At 30.1% G+C, this 18,824-nt stretch overlaps 1 pseudogene; it reads right to left on the reverse strand.

The window, feature by feature from the left end:
• Positions 1 to 881: 881 nt before the first annotated feature.
• LOC128200654 (fasciclin-2-like) lies at positions 882 to 17,091 on the reverse strand (annotated as a pseudogene).
• Positions 17,092 to 18,824: the final 1,733 nt, after the last annotated feature.

Below are 18,824 nucleotides of genomic sequence, written 5' to 3' on the forward strand. Positions count from 1 at the left end.
AAGCCGACCTCCTCGTGGTTTCCCCTGGAAACTATCATGGTTAATTCCTGATGAATTCATCATGATGGGCTAACTGGCCTGTTTTCATTCTCATCGCCAGCGTATCTCGTTACCATTCCATTTTCACTCATTAAAAAAAACTCAACTAGTTTCGGGATCAATTCGTGATCCTTAATCATGAGCGGCTGTGACATGAGCTAGAGCTTAATTTCATCATGTTTGTAAACTTCAATGTACAATATTAAAATATCGTGCGTGATTTCTGGACGCGTTATATGTGGAGAAATTTCTGTGTATGAAGAAATAACACCCTACTCTTCAGAAATAGCAGCGCATAACGGGTAACATTGATATGTATGGGTGTGTTTTATAGCTAATTTACCTTTAGTAAATTAACCCTCGAATCTGGCATCCCACGATTTCCGTGTGCAATATCTACTAGTTTAATTTTACGCATCTCGCGATTTTGACGTGGTCGCATTTTTTGTTTATTGACGTTGTTATCACGCGATTTTGCTAGATTAATATTGCTTTTTGCTAGATTGATATTGTTTCTTAGAATCTCGCTAGATGGCTCGTACTGCTATTTGTTGTCAAAGCGACGTGCGAAAATAAAGCGAAAAAAAATACGCGATCAGAGGGTTAACAATCAACTAGTTCATTTCAAGTTATATAAAGAAACATGAATAAAAATGTACATGCAGTTATCATGTCGGAACATACTCAAGTAAAAATTATTATTTACGTACGAGTATCGAGAAATATATAAAACTTAATTCAGGGGGTACGACAGTGCCCCGCCAAGTCGTGCACAGCCATATCATAAATATTTTACAGGTATTGTACACAAATATAAATAATCGAATAAAAAAAAAAAAACATTAATTTTTCATGACATTTATTTTATAAAAATGCGCCGTTATTTTGTTCAACATACGCTGTACGCATATTCACAAACTCATGAGAGTAACATACAAGCTTCGACATTTATGACAAATAAAAGCTATATTTTTTTTTCTTAAAATATTAATACAAAAATGGTGTACAGTTTTGTTCATTGGATTACTTTTTAAAATGGTCCATATGTGTATATTGTATTTTGTCCATACATGTATTTAATGCGAATATTGTGTTGAAGTACTTATAAAAAAGTTACTACTTATAATTATTAACAAAAGTCGTTTAATAATTATAAAATAGGCCCCACTACTTGACTCATGTCGTAAAATATATCAATTAATAAAAATATTACTTTTAAAGAATAATATTACAAAAGTCAAAAAATTAATGTAATATTTAATTTGAAAAACAAAATAATTACATGTATGCACTATGCCGTTGGGCATTTTTTTTAATTAACTTAGAATTATTATTTACGAAACAAATAAAAATGTAAACCGAAAATGTAAATCATATTCGGTACATAAATTTATGTAAATTTTAAATGTATTGGTCCTATACATAATTTTGATATACAAAGTGGATATAAGTATAACATTAAGTTATTTAATGTTTACAATTATGCGTAAAAGCGATTTCTTAATAAAATATATGTTTTATCCGATTACGTCAGGTATATGATTACCAACATTTTGTTTATAAAATTAAACATTTAACTACGACGAGCTTACTTTGAATAAGCGGGATTTTTGCATCTTATATTTATAAATGCTAGTGATGACTTATTTATCAATAGACGACGCCAGTGAAATAATATTCTTAACGTTTATGAAGGATAAAAATAATAATAGCAATGAGAAATTAAACAAATATAATGAGATTTTTCTTTTTAAAGATAGTAAATAGGCTATATACCTACTATGTTAGGATGTAAAAATCATTTTAAAAATCACATAGTTTATGAAAATCATAGACTATGAGATTTTTAGAAACCTAGTAATCTACTCCTAAATATGTATTAGAAACGTATTTGTTTAGTTGAGACTTGGGAACATCGTTGTTAAATAAAACAGGTGTGCTTTTTTTAACAGACAGTGCTCTGAACAAAAAGTCGATATTAGAGTACTTAATAATGTGATAATTTTAAGTACTTCAAATAATAAAAATTATATAATAAATTTGAAAAAACAATGATTCGAATTAACACTCATTTTAGGATTATAATAATTTTAGTTCTTTTTTTGTTCTATTAGCGTTTACTAATTAGTCATCAAATTAGTCTAGTAATATGTTGTTTATATAAAATACCTAATAATAATGCTAAACCATTTCACTGGCACTATCTCTTGATATAAAACAAACTACAAAGCTAGTACTCTATAGTTCGTCATACATTTAGTCTTAAATATTTATCTCACATAGAAGGATAATAAAATTCGGCGAGATTAAGTGTTTAAATAACATACAAATTACAATTAACAATATATGTAAGATATTGTCCTTATATGTGAGATCATTTTATATTAAGAAAACAAACAGATAATTATTTACAATTACTTATTTACCTAATTATATACACGTCTTAGATACTAATTGCAAATTCGTAGCTGTTCTTGAAAAATAAATCTGAATATTAAAAATAATTGAATTAAAAAAAAAATTGTTTATTTTATAACTCAGAGAATTTTTTTAAACGGTTGTCATTTTTTAAGATATTAAAAGAATTAACTAAGATTAATCTTTTTACACTGATACTGGCATTATTATAACATATTATAATTAATTTTAGAAACGATAAAAAAGTCTCTGTATACGCGGTCATGGTCACAGTGTATGAGATTATTATAATAAGTTACTTCAATATTGTGACATGAACATAGCATATTGGTCTTATCTATATACACTAACCTACGTTATACCCTCATTAGTACATAATAGAAGGCACATCCCGTACCTTTTGAAGCAACTGTGCCTACATCTTAAAATGTCTGAATTGATTTTCAAAAGCGTTTCAATTATAATTAACGTTACAAAACTGATTTCATTTAGATCTAATTAATAACGATAGACAGTAAAGCTGATAAAGTACTTAATAGTAAAGTAATAAATTCACTTTTGGCAGTTTCGAATACTGGTCGCGCCTTTCACAAATACACAAGCTGTTATACTCGTTAAATATAAGTGACATTCAAAGAATATCGAATAAAACGTCCATTGAAGACGATTATTCTCTCCGTTAAAAAATACCACAACAATATAAGAATACTTCTTAGACAGCTGAATTTTTACCAATAATCGTTCCTCCACTAGTTGCATAAACCCGTCGACCGTCGAATTCCACCGAAGAGTTCCTCTTTAATCCATCGTCGCCAGTATCCTTTAATGGTTCCTTCTCATCTCTGCAGAAAAAAATTGCAATTATTTATTTAGTGAATTCAGATTTATTACTTGGCTAGCGTAATTTACAGCACAGATTCCAACTTTTTTACATTTTTAATTTCTACTCTGTGATTTTTTATGTACAATGGTATAAACTAAGGTTGTATGATTAAGAGCCTGAGCAAACGAGCGACAAATTTGGATATACTTTTTTATTTAACATAATACATAGAACTCATAACGCATTAATTAACCCTTCTTTGCATATTTTTTTTTTATTGGTGAAATTAATCAAAGTGATATAATTCATTTTAAAAATTAAAAGATATATGGTTAAAAAATAAATTTGACAGCTATAGTTTTTTTCTGCAATAGACATTAAAAAGGCATCCAGACACGATCAACTTAAAGTGAAATTGTTCTTTTATATAATTTTTGGGCATTCAATGTTATGATGGAAATTTCCACCCGTATGCAAAGAAGGGTTAAGCAATGCTGGTCCCTTGCAAGACCTATGTATACACAAAAAAAAACTTTTTTTTGGATGAACGAAAAGTTGCTCGTCTGTTCAGACTATGATGGTTGATTAGGAATATATTTACAAAACCGTTTACAAGCAAATTGTAATTATAAGCTAAACACAACACACATTTCACTTTGCATTAAAACTGAAAAAAAAAAGAAACAAAAACAAGCTCATGTTATTTTGAAATTAACAATACATTAAATGATGATTATTAAAATTTCTTACACTGGCGTAGTTGGGACATAGCTAAATGTGACCGGAGCAGCGTGAAAGACAATTCAATTGTTAGTGATAACTGTGCAGAGGAACATTATTTAATAAAATATCTATGAAATGGCACACAAGAAATATTACATAAAAGGAATATTAAATAAATACAAAATTAAATATATCAACGAAATCTATCAAAGAATCAATTAACTGCCGTAAGAGATGTTCCGGATAAATAGAACTTGCTAAAATTCCATTAAAACATATACAAATATCCGTGCATAAGATGAGAACTCAAACATTATTTTACATTCTAAAAAATATTTAATTTGAATTGCACTTGTACTTTTAGTTTTACTATTTCAAAACGAAACCAAAGCACAATATCTAACTAATTATTAAAACAACTCTATCAGCCATATATACAAGAGGCAAAATGCTAAGCTTGCTGTAACCGATGTTCATTATATATTTACACGTTGTATATTTACAATTGATTTTTCTCCCTTTATATCTATCTCCATTATTTCACTGTTAGATTTTTATTTGAAACTTTGGTTAAATCAAATCTCGTCAAAAGGACTACCATAGCATCCGCACAAACAAAGCATGCAGGCAACTCTTTAGGTTTGGTATGGTGCCTTACGTTGGTGTTGGCACGAGCTTCACGGGTGGCGGCAAGGGCGCGGGGGAGGGCGGCGCGCGCGGCTTCGTGCTGCAATAAGGGAGCGGGAAGCGCCAACCGTACAGACTAGCGGGCAGAAACATCTCTCATCGACACTAACACTTAAATATGGGACCAAAGGATAGGACAAACTAAAAGGAATAAACTAGATTGACGACAGGATCATAACATAAAAAGTTAATTTCACAAACATGGTATAGAGGATCTGTTAAGATGTCGATGAAGTGCTGTCACAATGATTTTTTATTGACAGTGATTAATTTGACATTGAACAGTTACGGTAAATCGATATTAATAAAAATTGATTTTACCTTCCCAGTTTAGCTTCGTCCTCTTTGTGCTTCTTCGCACGCTTTCCGCAGATTGTGGCAATAAAACCTTGTCGCCTGAAGCATAGTAGAAGAAGATCTACTATTAGCAAGCAGATGAATACACCAGCTAATGCCACTCCAATAATCGCTCCACTTGATAATAGTTGAGGTGGTGCAAATCCGGAGCCCACACCTGTTGAAATACTTTTGTTGTAGACATAACTAACGTTAGGTAAATCTATTTCTAAAGAGCAGCAGAAACGATAAACATAATCTAGTGAATCTCTTGGATTTTGATAAAAATTTAAGCACATTGAATGATAAAAGGAACTGTTCTGATTTCTACTGCTCTTGTTTTGGTTAGTTTATATATCATGTCACAAAAGCTGAAGATGTTAGACATGATTTAGATGACACATGACAGTGATTGTAACAAATTCATACGCAGCGCTTGTGCATAGTAATAGTGATAATAAAATTAGTTTATTTATCCTTTATAAGCGATTTAGATATTTATTACAATCAAGTTGTGGTGACGAAGTAAGGAGTGCTTTCAGATCGGCCATACGTGCACCCAATCACCGATAGTAATTCGTATAATAAGTACTTAAGAAATACACAAATTGGGTTTCGCAAGTAGAAAGCTCTCCGCTAAAATGAAATGGGGTTTGAATGGAAATGAAATAATGGTTTATGATGATAATGATAGATGATGCGATGTCGTAATCTTAGAAGTAACGAAAAAAAATATTAAAAAGTTGTCAAGATGCAAACATTCCAAATTGATTTAACGCAAAATAAAAGTTCAAACCCCATGACAAAAGTTTGGAATCTATCGAAAGCGATACAATAAATCTATAGATAAATATAAATTTACAACAAGTATGTTTACAACAAACTACGGGTCTGATGGAATTCTAATAACCATCACCTGAGTTGTTAACCCTATTCTAATTTATTTTAAAATTATTTAAATATATTTGTGATTTGAAATGATGCTTTACTATTTAGTAAATCCAGATGTTGTATCAAATATATAATTATCAGATAGAGATAGAGTCATTTCAAATAACAATGTTACATAAATTTCTAAATAATGATAATAAACTAAATGTATGCTAAATTTAACTTTCAGAATTTAATTCAAATATAAAATTAGCTATGCGCCGTAGATTAAATCAAAATATAATATTAGCAGATCCATCGCTATTCCATCCATGCTTGGATAAAATAAATTAACAACTAGGAAAAAAATATTTCCCAAAATAAAATAAATAAATATTTTCATCTAATGTGACAAATATAAAATCATTTTATAAATAATGATTAAGATATTATCTAGTCCTATAATAACATATTATGTTAATGCTGATCATGCTAAGTGGGAAATGTGAACTTTCCGTATTTTAAAGGGTGTACACAAAGTAACGGTAAGGTCATGCAATAGTGGGTAATTAACTCATTCCAGGGAAACTATGCAGCAAGTTCATTAATGGATATAGGTAGATTATTAAGATAAAATATATTTACCCAACTTCATTGAGGGCGACACAAACACACTTCAAACGATCAACATTAAAGGATTAATGGACTGGTCTCTTGATAAGCATCTTGACAGCTTTCTTTTTTAGGTTATCTTAGGTATAAATTAATTTGGTCATTCAGATATTACAACTAAGGTAAGGAGTTGTAGGCTACTCTCAGACAGTTTTGGAAATGGTAAAGGTAAAAATAAAGGAATCAAACAACTTCAAAAATGAATGAATTTGTATTAAATTAATATATACAAGTGTTTCATTCATTTTTATACACGAAATACATGTATGCATGTTTTTAAAACATTTATTTTTCACATTGGTCAATTTTCTCTTCTGAAATAGATCACAATTGTAATCATTATTCTTCATTAATATTACCTATTAAAGTCCCGCATTTAATAATATATGTACAAATTCATATCTTTCGCTTACAAATACAAACATATTTTTATCTGGACGACATTCTCCTCGATACAGTATCCTAATATTTTATTCTATCAAAAAGTTAAAATACTCATCGAAAAATTTGACACATTTTATTTAGAACTCTTACACAAATCACTATGTATGTTTAATCATTATTTTGGTATATTTTATAATTTAAATTAAATTAACACTAATTTATCATTTTATATTTTGGCAGTGTTAATTTATTAGCCATTAACTAACTACCTACAGAGATTCTATTTTTAATCCTATCAAGTAACGATAACCTATCATAGTCGTTTTTTTATAATCAAATCGCTAAATAAAATCATCTAATATTGAATTGAATTCATTTCAACAAATCAACATCTCAATTTTAATGTTTAATCATTTAATGACACTATTTGTAATTATTATTTTCATGTAATTAATTTTAATCAATTAACTATTATATATTATCTAATTTCAAACACAATTTCTTTAAAAAGTTTAATTTACATACAGTCAACAAATAGTTTTATCACAACAAGTAGGCTTAAATAACAATAACCGTCTTGGACTTGTTTAGTTCAAACGATTTTACCTATAGATGGATTTATAGTTTATACTATATGAAATAGTATTATAACTACAGTTATGATATCCATTTTAGTGTGAGCCCATCCGAAATGGCTTGAACATCCATTTGGATTACCTAGAAAATATTTCATAAATATAAATACGTACAAGATTTGAAAGAAAAAGAATGCACTAGCGTGAGATAAATAATAAAAAAAAATAACACTGGTAATAAATTAACACCAACAAAATATAGCATTAAATATAAATCATAATATTATTTTAAAATGCTCATTAACATAAAATTGTGATATAACTAATCTAAATGAACAATTTGTACCAAATATAAAAGCACTGTTTTCATACAAGACCGATAATAATAATTCATTATTTGTACCATTAAATAGTAACAATTAATCAGAATAATTACTCTCATTAGAAAAATACAAAACATGGGCAAGATTTATTAACACAAAGTAAAATAAGATACGAAGCGAAACAAATATTCAAAAAAATACAAATCGATAGACAGCAAATGTCTTAATACTAAAAAATAAAATTGTACTTACACAAAGAAGCAAAGATGATAAAAAAAATAATTACCAGTAAAACATTGGAAGAGAAACTCCTTTACTCTGATGAGCATATGTTTAAGGCACTACTAGCAGTACTATAGAATGAAATAAAACACAGTCATAGTTCACACAATGAAACACAAAACGCACGGAATGACGAAACTGAGAGCATAGGATATGGCGGACGCCGCAGAAGGAATTAGTGGGTTTGGGGCAGTGTAAACGTCGTAGAAGCCAGCCCGTATTGGCAGCTGATTACTCTCTTGGTTATACTCACCGAGTGCAGTCTGAAGATACAGTTCTACTGGCAACGAGTATCCGAGAACGTTGTGCGCTCTCACGTGCATTCGGTAACGCGTGTCAGGATATAGTCCTCTGACTTCATAGCTAATAGCGTCGTAGGATTTCAATTCTTCTATTGTGCACTGCGATTCAGATACTACTTTCCATTCTCCACTAACTTTTACGACCTGGTTGAAGTAATAAAAAATAAATACAATCCTTAACTACTACTTACTTCATAATATTATAACAAATGCAAAAGTGAATTGTTCTTTTCGCTTTCACGTCTATATCGCTGAATCGATTATGATAAATTTTGGTATAGAAATAGATAGGACCCTGAAGATGGTTATAGGCTACTTTTTCTCTCGATCAGTGTTCATAGATAAATAGATAATATTTATTGTTTTATTCAAAAATTACTGTAGCAAACTTATTATAAATAGATACAAACAATTTCAAAAAATATTCATACAACAATGGGCCATATGTCAATTGCGCGGATAAAGTCGCTGATAAAAATCTTATTAATATTATAAATATGAAGGTGAGTTCGTTGGTTTGTTACCTTATAGCGCCCTAACGGCCTTAACCAATTACTATGAAATTTTGTATAAGATGGAAAAGGATATAAGCTGTTTTTTATCCCGGTCGGTGAACATATCCAGATCACGCAGACGAAGTCGCGGGTAATAGCTAGCTAGCAATAAATATATCGATTATGGAATGTTAAAAAATCTCTATAGATATATCCATAAAATACTTACAGGACAATAGCTGATTTCATACATATCGATGGGTTCACCATTATCAGCTGGAACTTTCCATTTTAATTCATATTTATCTGCGTATTTTCCATAAATAAGCGAATCTGAACTGATATTTTCTCTCCATTTTGGTTGTTGCGGAGGTGATCTGGGAGAATGCATATTTATTTAACTTATTGATAAAAGTTCAATAATTATAGATACTATGTGATAGATTACAAAAAAAAAATAATAAATATAAACAAAAATGGTGATTAAGAAAATGATAGCATAAATACTAAGATAACAATGTGGTAACAGATTTTAATTTACTATAAAATTGTGAAGAAATCTGATATACGAATTAATTAATATAATTTATAATTAATATACGTCTAAATATTAATAATAATATAAATTAAAACAAAGTTCAAGAATTCACTGAAGTAAAATTAATTATAGTATCTCAATTTATGGCATAAATCAAAATAGAAATTATTTGATAAACATACAATATAATTATCAACTACATATAATTAGAAATGAGTATAGGATTATTTATTTATTTATTATGATGGAATAATAGAAAAGAAAATTACGTTTTGGGCGTTATAACCGTCAAAGGCGCCGACCAAACTCCTGCGCCGACCTGATTCACTGCAGCAAATCTAAAGTCATACGTGAACATGGGCCTTAAATTCTCAACGATATATGGCGAGTTGATCGACCAAGTTCGGTTCCTTGCGAGATTCCAATCGAAATTGCTGTTTTCCTTGTATTGAGTTGTGAATGCTAATATAGGAGGGCCCATGTCCTCAGCTGGACCGACAATGTTAAAGGACACCGATGTTGCCGTAATAGTTTCTTGTATTGCCTAAAAAAATAATGAAAACATATTAATTATCGAAAAATATATAATGATACTTTTCTAGCAGTCTATAAAGTCTAGTTTTCAACTATCATTCGAATAAATAAAGAGTAGAAAGGTGTAGATTGTTTATTTTCCTGTATTTTATAACTTTAATTTTTTTAGAAAAACAAATAGTCTGTGTATAATGCACTTGTAAAATTATAAAAACACTGTTTTGTATTTTAAATATAACATATATTCGTATCGTATTGTTGAAATACAATACGTATTTCAATAATCTTTTTTTCTCGTTTATACCAACATTAATTTCATTCAAGGAAATAATAAAAGCACCTTACTTTGAAATAAAATCATATTTAAACTGTGTATTTTAAGTCGATGGCTTTTCATTATAAAAATTACTAGTTGTATATTATAAAGTGGACATTATTAACGACTTTATATTACCGAATATAAACATTATATGAATATATCAAGTATTTCTTTACTTTTCCTCTATTCAATAATGCACCGCCTACGTATTTCTCAGTTTGCCCAATGGTTGACTGGTAGAGAACACCGTCTGGTGTTAAGTCCGCCAAATGTACATAGAATTTTACTGTGCATTAAAGTTTCAATAATTAAATAAATTATAAATGATAACGTTTATATTCGGTAATATCACTGAAAATAGAGATAGATAGAGATATACATATGTATAAATCTATATAGATAGAATTTATTGACGATAACTTACTTGGATAACTCGGCCTGGTGGGAAACCTTCCCTCAACTCAATTATGTGTTCTGCTTCGCCGAGTATATTCGTAGCTATGCATTTATACACGCCAAACATAGCTCTATCGACTGGGCTAATTGTAACGTAGCTAATAGGTCCAGAACCGAAGATCTTTATGTGAGGAGTTTCTACTAAATCTACATCCCTGTGCCTGTAAATACCGAAAAACTATATATACAGAAATCTAAAAAAACATAAATTTTTTTAAGTATTAATTTTTTTTTTACTTTTTACAATAATTATAAAAGTGAATAAATAAACAATCTATATTCCAGGATATGGTTTTTCATATGGGCGTATTAAGATTCCTTAAAGAGTCAGCAACGCGTGCGTAACATCCCTGGTGTTACAGACGTTCATAGGCTACGGTAACCCCGTTTACCATCAGACGGCGCATAAAATATACTTGTTTGACACCAAAGTGATATGAAAAAAATATAATTTCCACCAATATAATAAAGTTTTGGCTAAGAATTCAGAACATAAAACAAACATTGCTCCTCTAGAATGATGGATGTCGTAAATTTACAACTCAATATCGTAATATGTAATTTTTGAAATGTTAAATCAATAATAGTAGTAATTCATCAATAATTACCTCCATTTAATAGTTGCATTCGGAATACTTTCAGCAATACAACTTATGTTCACTGGTTGGCCATTCCAGCTCCAGATTGGAATATCGGGCATGTTTTGGAACGTCGGTTTAAATTGAACTGTTAAATGACCATTCTTTCTTGCTTCTCCACCTGTGTAAAAATATTTAATGAGACGATTCCCAAGTAGGATAATTTATTATTAAAAAAAAAAACTGATTAGACTTTTTATCAATTAATTCCAATATTTTTCAAAGTATGTGATTGATAAATGAATATTAATTATTTTGTTTAAAGATATAATAATTAAAATTGGACAAATATCGTGTAAAATATAATATTAAAAACAAAAACGTTAATTTTTTTCGTGATTGGCCTTTAAATATTATCATACCATCATTTTCGGCTAAACATTCGTACAAGCCATCGTCCGTTCTATTTAGATTTGAAATTGTGATAACGCCACTAGATTCCATCTGATCCCCGGTTTGTCGAGAACTCGTCTCGACTGTGATTCTGTAGAAAAAAAATAAGACATAACGTAACTAGAAGATAATAAAAAAGTGGACAATGAACTCACCATAAAGTTACTTAACTAATAGATGTGGTAGAACAATAACAAAAATCTGATTAATAAATATCCAATAAAATAAAAAAAAATTAAACTTATTTATTGATATCACTTCCTTAACGTAAAAACCAACTAACCTACGTATTCCAATTTTAAGATAATTTTTTCTACCCATCATCTTAAGTTAATATTCCATTCCATATATAACTATGTATACATTCCATACCACTATTTTATCTAGTTTCTACGTAATCTTATTAATAGAATATTAATTATTTCAATTGTATGGGAAATGCACGCTATCTTTATAATAAATTTATTAATAACAATTTCATTATTTTTAAGTAAGCCTTTGAAGATACATAAATATTCAATTTCCACGAAATAATTTTATTAGTATTAACAAACATTAAAGAGAAATTAATTTACTAAAATAACATACTCAATTTAAGTGTATAGCAAAATAAATATAATTACTGAAAATGTTATGCCCACAATTTTAATAGTAATTAAATTTTCAAACCAAAATAACACATATAAATGGTTATGTTTAGATTTGTATATAATTAATTAGACAGACAGCTCTCATAACAACTTGCTCAGATAAAAATTCTTAAGTTTTGTTTTGAAACTCGGCGGACATTGTATATATCCAATAGAAATTCGTAAACTATTCCATAGCCATGCGGCCACATACGGCTGCTCACGTAATCCTGGAATGTGAGGCTGTGGCCCATCAACGTTTAGAAATCCTCGAAACGGTGAGGTCGCTCCGTGAGGCCTGTGAAGAACCCAGGAAGCTTCTGCGCTTCTGGGCGGAGCTAGGTTGGCTGTACTAGCCACGACTCATACGCACAATGGCCCAAATGAGAGGCTAAGCGCGGGAAATAGAGTCTTTTTCACATTCACATTCCATAGCCATATAGCCTGCACAGTGAACGATTTGTCGTAAAAACTAGTAAAATGTACTGGCGTCTTCAGCCTCAGAGAACCTTAGATTTGTTTAATTCTACTATTATGCATGCAATTATCAATGGTTTACTATCCAGTAGAAGCTTTGACCTTTCTTATTAGTTATAAATCTATGGCTATAGGATAGGGGAAGGGGTGGCTTATTCTATGCCGGTACCACACAAAGTACAAAATATACAAGTAATTAATAATTACCTTCCATTATCGTAAGCACCATTTGTGAATCGGTCAGGGTTGCTCAGTTTCCAGAAACTTATGCGCGGAGCCGGCCGTCCGTCGCTTTGCATTCCAATCTGCCGTCCATTTTTTCTGATACAGTCGCATTGAATAATTCGAAAATTTTGGGTCGTACAAATATTCCACTTCGATCTCTGTCTCGTTCTGTCCAGCTGGGTTGCTTGCACTGCAGATGTATTTGCCGTAATCACTGGCTTTCTCCACACGACTGAATGTTAACAATCCAGTATTTTCGTTCACACTAAATCTGCTTGTTGTTGCTAAGTTCTAAATATAAGAAAAACAATTTAATGTATTGTTGTTATTGAAAATGTATTTATTTACACTTTATTGTACACTGAAATTATAGAAAAAAATATTTTAAAAACCATAAATAAGAGAAATATAAATTATTTAGATTTTAATAATATTAGAAAAAAGACTTTTACTCTTCCACAACTGTTATAACAAATTACAATTACGGTTGTTAATATTTGAAGGTTTTAAATTTTTATTCATTATTTTAAGTTCATCAATATTTTAAAAATTAAACTGAGTAAAAACGAAACTTTAAACTCTGATTAATTCGACGTCAACAGTCAATGAAATGGAATTTAAATGGATATTAGATTCATCCGTTGATGAATGTCCCACTTTCCAAGATGCATTCCGACATGTTTAGTAAAGTGTTGCGTTATTTCAATGCACCGATGATGTACTATGTATGCAAGGTAATGTACCATAAACATTTGTCTGACTTAACTATATTTAGTTTATCATAATATATTCATCTATGAATGTTGTTTATATGATGAAAATCGTCCCTTAATTTGGATTGACATAATTATCTTAAATAACTAATTTGAGAAAAACAAAGATTTAAAATTTTTTAACGTACACCTTATTGTTTTGTCTTTATAATTTTTTTTTGTACATAAAAAGTTAAAAAAAAATATTTTATTAGAAAAAAAAAACTTACTTCTCGTGTTGAAGCTTTAATCCAACTATAAGTTGGTGGTGGCTTCCCTCGGGCCTTGCAAGTAATTTGAGCCGTTTCACCTTCTTTAATAACAACTACCTGATCTCTTTCTTCCATTTCTGGCGCAGTATATACCTTTAATGTTATTTATCAATTATATTACAATTTTTATAGTAACTTTTATATTTTTGCAAAATTATAAAATAAAACATTTTCATTATTTCATTAATTCCACACTATATTCTACTATTCACCGGTTTCCAACAGTTTTTATTCTTCATTCATAATATAGACAATTAGATAGCACATTAAGTTTAGATTGTCTACAATAACATGATTCGCCTCTCCAAAACCAAAAAAAATATGTGATTAAAACTATTTACAAACTTTTAAATCAAGGATAATATTCACTGGCCGGACCGCTACTGATGATGTTTCTTCACAAACACAAACAGTGCACCAATGTCTGTATATGGTGAAACGCAATAAAGTAAAAAGTTGGTAGGGCGTGCCATGTTAACGTAGACAATCTATTCATTAATTAGGTAGCCTGTCATTCATCCTGTCAACATTCCTGAATTACAATAATAAACATATAACAACAATGATCAACATTTACCTCTACATTGATTTCCCGTTCAGATAATTCACCAGTGTGAATGACAACTGCTCGGCACATATAAGATCCGTCATCGCTTTCTTGTACATTTTTAATTAGTAATCCATTGGCATGAATAACATATCTATCGCCGGTCTCAATCTATAAAAAAAAAATATATTGAATAAGCAAAATAAGAAATTAAAATATTTGTACATAGATATAAGAAATTCTAGATTCTCATTCCCATAAAAAGTTTGAACTAAAAGAGTCTATAGAAATAAATAGTTATTAAGACAAGACAGAGAGTTAGAGTTGATAATATGAAATAAATATGAAACTCCATCTCTAGACAACATATTTTTACAAAATTTAAAAAACATCTTACTACGTTTGTATACTTATGTCACTAGAGGGTTCAAAATTTATGTATTTTTTATATGAATGAATTTTAAAATCAGTTAACGATTGTTTTTTTTTATGCAAGCTAGAATGGCCACAAGCTGACGGCCCACTTGATGAAAAGTGGTAACCGTCGTCTATAGACATGAACATTAAGTATCATGAACATAACAGAGTACACTGTGTCGAGTTAGATACTCTTCATGCATCACAGTTCTTGAGGACTAAAGTGTTACGACTCTGTACCCTGTAATTTCACTGCCATATCTTAATCCTTCAAACCGAAACATGCCCATGTAAACATAACAGCTTTATAGTAGTAACTTGAATAGGACAGACAATTTGTGAATCTTCGGTTTTATTTGTATCAATGATATATCACATTATTGCACTTTTAAGTCAAATTTACTTACAGGCACTCCTTCTTTGAACCAGTCTATTGTGAGCGGGTTCAGCAGTCACTTCACACATAACTTTAAACTCTTGTCCCTTTGTTGCATATTGATTTTCGTTGGCATTTGTGAATGTGATAGCAACTAGAAAAAAAATATTTATAAATATTGAAATAGGAAATTAGCAGAAGAAAAAGACTGTTACTAATAGAGACTAGCAGCACCATTAATAGCAATAATCTCAATTAGGTCGATCTCCAACCGTTGTGGTCAATTCTTAATAAATTTGTCAGCGATGAGCCAACTGACCTGCTTTCATCCTCACCTATCATCTCTTATTAATATCTTGCCAGCGTATACCCATAGCGCAGGCAGAATTATTATTATATTATCACCTATAAAAATAAAAATCAGGAAGTAAACAAGACGTCACATCATCTCTTGATAAGCCAAGCATTAAATATGGTATTTTTATAGAAAAGAAAGATTATGTATATTACCATAAGTATCCAAAATAACGCTTGCAATTTAAAGGTATGTTGTATATGTCGCTACACATGTAATTGCCTGCCATCGCCGGAGTTATTGACGATATATAAAGCAACTGCACGTTTTGTTGGCATCGCCTCCGTGTAGATTTCCGGTCGAGTACCAGGTCTGTAGGGCAAATAAAACAGCATTAGGTATTAGAAGAAATAAGAACAACGAAATAAATTAACTTTAAAATTAAATTACTTGGTGCAAATAAAGTGTAAATAAATAAATAACTTGATATTTTAATTATTTATTTATTTAAACTTAAATGCACAGTATGAATATATAAAACACTGTTATTCTAACGGATGGTGTCTTTTACCAGTCAATATTACGAGTATACAGAGAAATAAGTAGATGGTGCATTTAAAAAATGAGAAAACATAAGCTAATACTTAATATATTTATACATTATAAATATATAATTAATATAATTACAACATATGTTAGTATGGGAGGCTTAAAATTGTTACTCGATTTTTAATTAAACTTGTTTAGCAAAAAATATTAATTGCATTGGTAGAACATTCCCTAAAAAGGCTAGTATCGATTTTAATCTTATGCAGTATAAGTGTCCTTAAATATTACAGTTAATTCTAATTTTAATTATTAAATCAGAATTTAATTATCAAATAAAATCTTTCCTGTAAGTATAAAAAAGACAAACGAAAAATATTTGTCGAATAATACATTTGTTTTAGTTTAACAACGGAGATATTGTCGTATAAAAGAAGATCCAATATAAGCAATATTGGATCCACTTTCAATTCGGTCATAAGATTTGATATTGCATTATTGAATCTCATAGTATTGGATCAAAGGTCGTTCTATTAGGATAGAGTACAAATTTTAAATATATTTTTAATATCAAAACTCAAACTTACGCGGCTTCATTTATAACTAATCCTTTGGGATCCTTCCACTGGGGTTGTGTGATCAATGAAGGATCCTGAGCATCTGCTTGGCATGTGAGGACAACTGACTTTCCAATAGCTACAGTCTGCTCCTTTTGCATTGGGAATATCTTCAAACTTGACCCACGCATCCTGTGAAAAAAATATTGTAATTTTTATACAACTTTAAATAATGAAGGTCCAACTGATGTAATGTAGCAATTGTCACTTGTGAGAAAAGTTGTGGTTTCACAGAATGCACCATAATATTCACAGTACCTATCTTATAGTATATGTTATCTTATAGACAGGTTGGTTGCAGGTCAGAAACTGATGAAGCAAAGATAATGAAATGATGTGTTATTTCTGTCTCATCACCTGTCCTGCCCTTTGTATCGTGCACAATGCATGAAGGAGGACTTGAACTGACTAAGCTTTGGTCCAAACATAAGGTTCGTTTTGGTTAGCAGTGAATGTTTTTTTTCATTCGCTGCTATATAGTAGAAACCACATGTACTATCTGTCTTATCATTTAGAGGAAACGATTCAATAGTACAGAATCGTGTTTGGGGAAATTCTAGATTATTTAATTGTGCCAAAAACTACCTAGTTTTACTCAATATTATATATATATATATATATATATATATATATATATATATATATATATAAGCAAGAATGAATGGAGATGTTTATGGGGCTGCCTAGATTGGACGTATGTCGACCAAATAGGCGACGAAGAAGGGCCAAATTAAAAGTACCCGTAACCGACGAGCGTGTATGACAAGTATCGATGAATGGGAAGAAGCGAAGAGGTTTGTTTGAATCGAAGATTTGGCGTTCCATTGTTTCTGCCTACCCTAATGGGAGACAGGCGTGACAGATATGTATGTATGTATGTATGTATATATATATATACTTCTTGCATGGTTTTAATACAATCTAAATAATTTTAATGTATTTAGTATTAATATAAACTGATGGTTTCTAAATGCTAATGGAACATATAACATATATTTCTTGTTTTCTGTAACATTAGTCATAATATATCATTGTTCTTTTTGTAATTATGTATGTTGAATAATGACATATATTTTATTTGGGGTCCTGAAATAGTTAATTGGTTAACTGTATATGTTTACATATACTATTATTTTTTCAATATACATTTTTTAGTGTTTACAGAATGTGTATACCTACTGTTAAGTCAAACAATCTTCTTGCGTCGACCTACCACTTGTACCATATAAAAATGTTTTTGGAAATAAATGATTGATTGATTGAAGAGTTCGTATTGTTGTGGAGTTTTTGGAAAAAATAAAAAATACCTATTGGGAAAATAAAAAATCGCATTAAACCAGACAACTCGCATAAAACATCTACGTTCAACAGTTGCAAAGTATTCCGAAAGAGAAACGGCCGCTTGGTGGACGGACCTGGTAACCTTTAATTAACTTTACCGCAATTTATTCATCGGCACGTGACGATGCTACTGATAATTGCAGTTATTCTTCCGTGCTGCTGCAACTGCCATCTTAGTAATCAAGATCCCTAATTGCATTTTCAGAACTAATCGTTTTATATATCATTCAACACGGTAACGATTAAGGTAATAATTTAAAATTGTTCCATAAAATAAGTTAAGTCCATAAAATTGGTATAAGACAAACAGAATCGATTAAAAGGATTTTTGGAGTCGATTTAATATTGGCAAAGACAAATAAACAAGCAGGTTTTTGCTACTCAAATTGAAATGAAATATTCTCCGAAATTTCGGGGCCAAACGAAACACAAATTTGATGTTAAAACCGTTTAAAAATATTAAAATATCGTTTCCTTCGACTATTATGGTAGGATTCATGACGAATAAAATGTTTAACCTTACT

This window comes from Galleria mellonella, unplaced genomic scaffold, assembly GCF_026898425.1.
Source record: "Galleria mellonella isolate WM207_F2 unplaced genomic scaffold, CSIRO_AGI_GalMel_v1 utg23, whole genome shotgun sequence".
Lineage (NCBI taxonomy): Eukaryota > Metazoa > Arthropoda > Insecta > Lepidoptera > Pyralidae > Galleria > Galleria mellonella.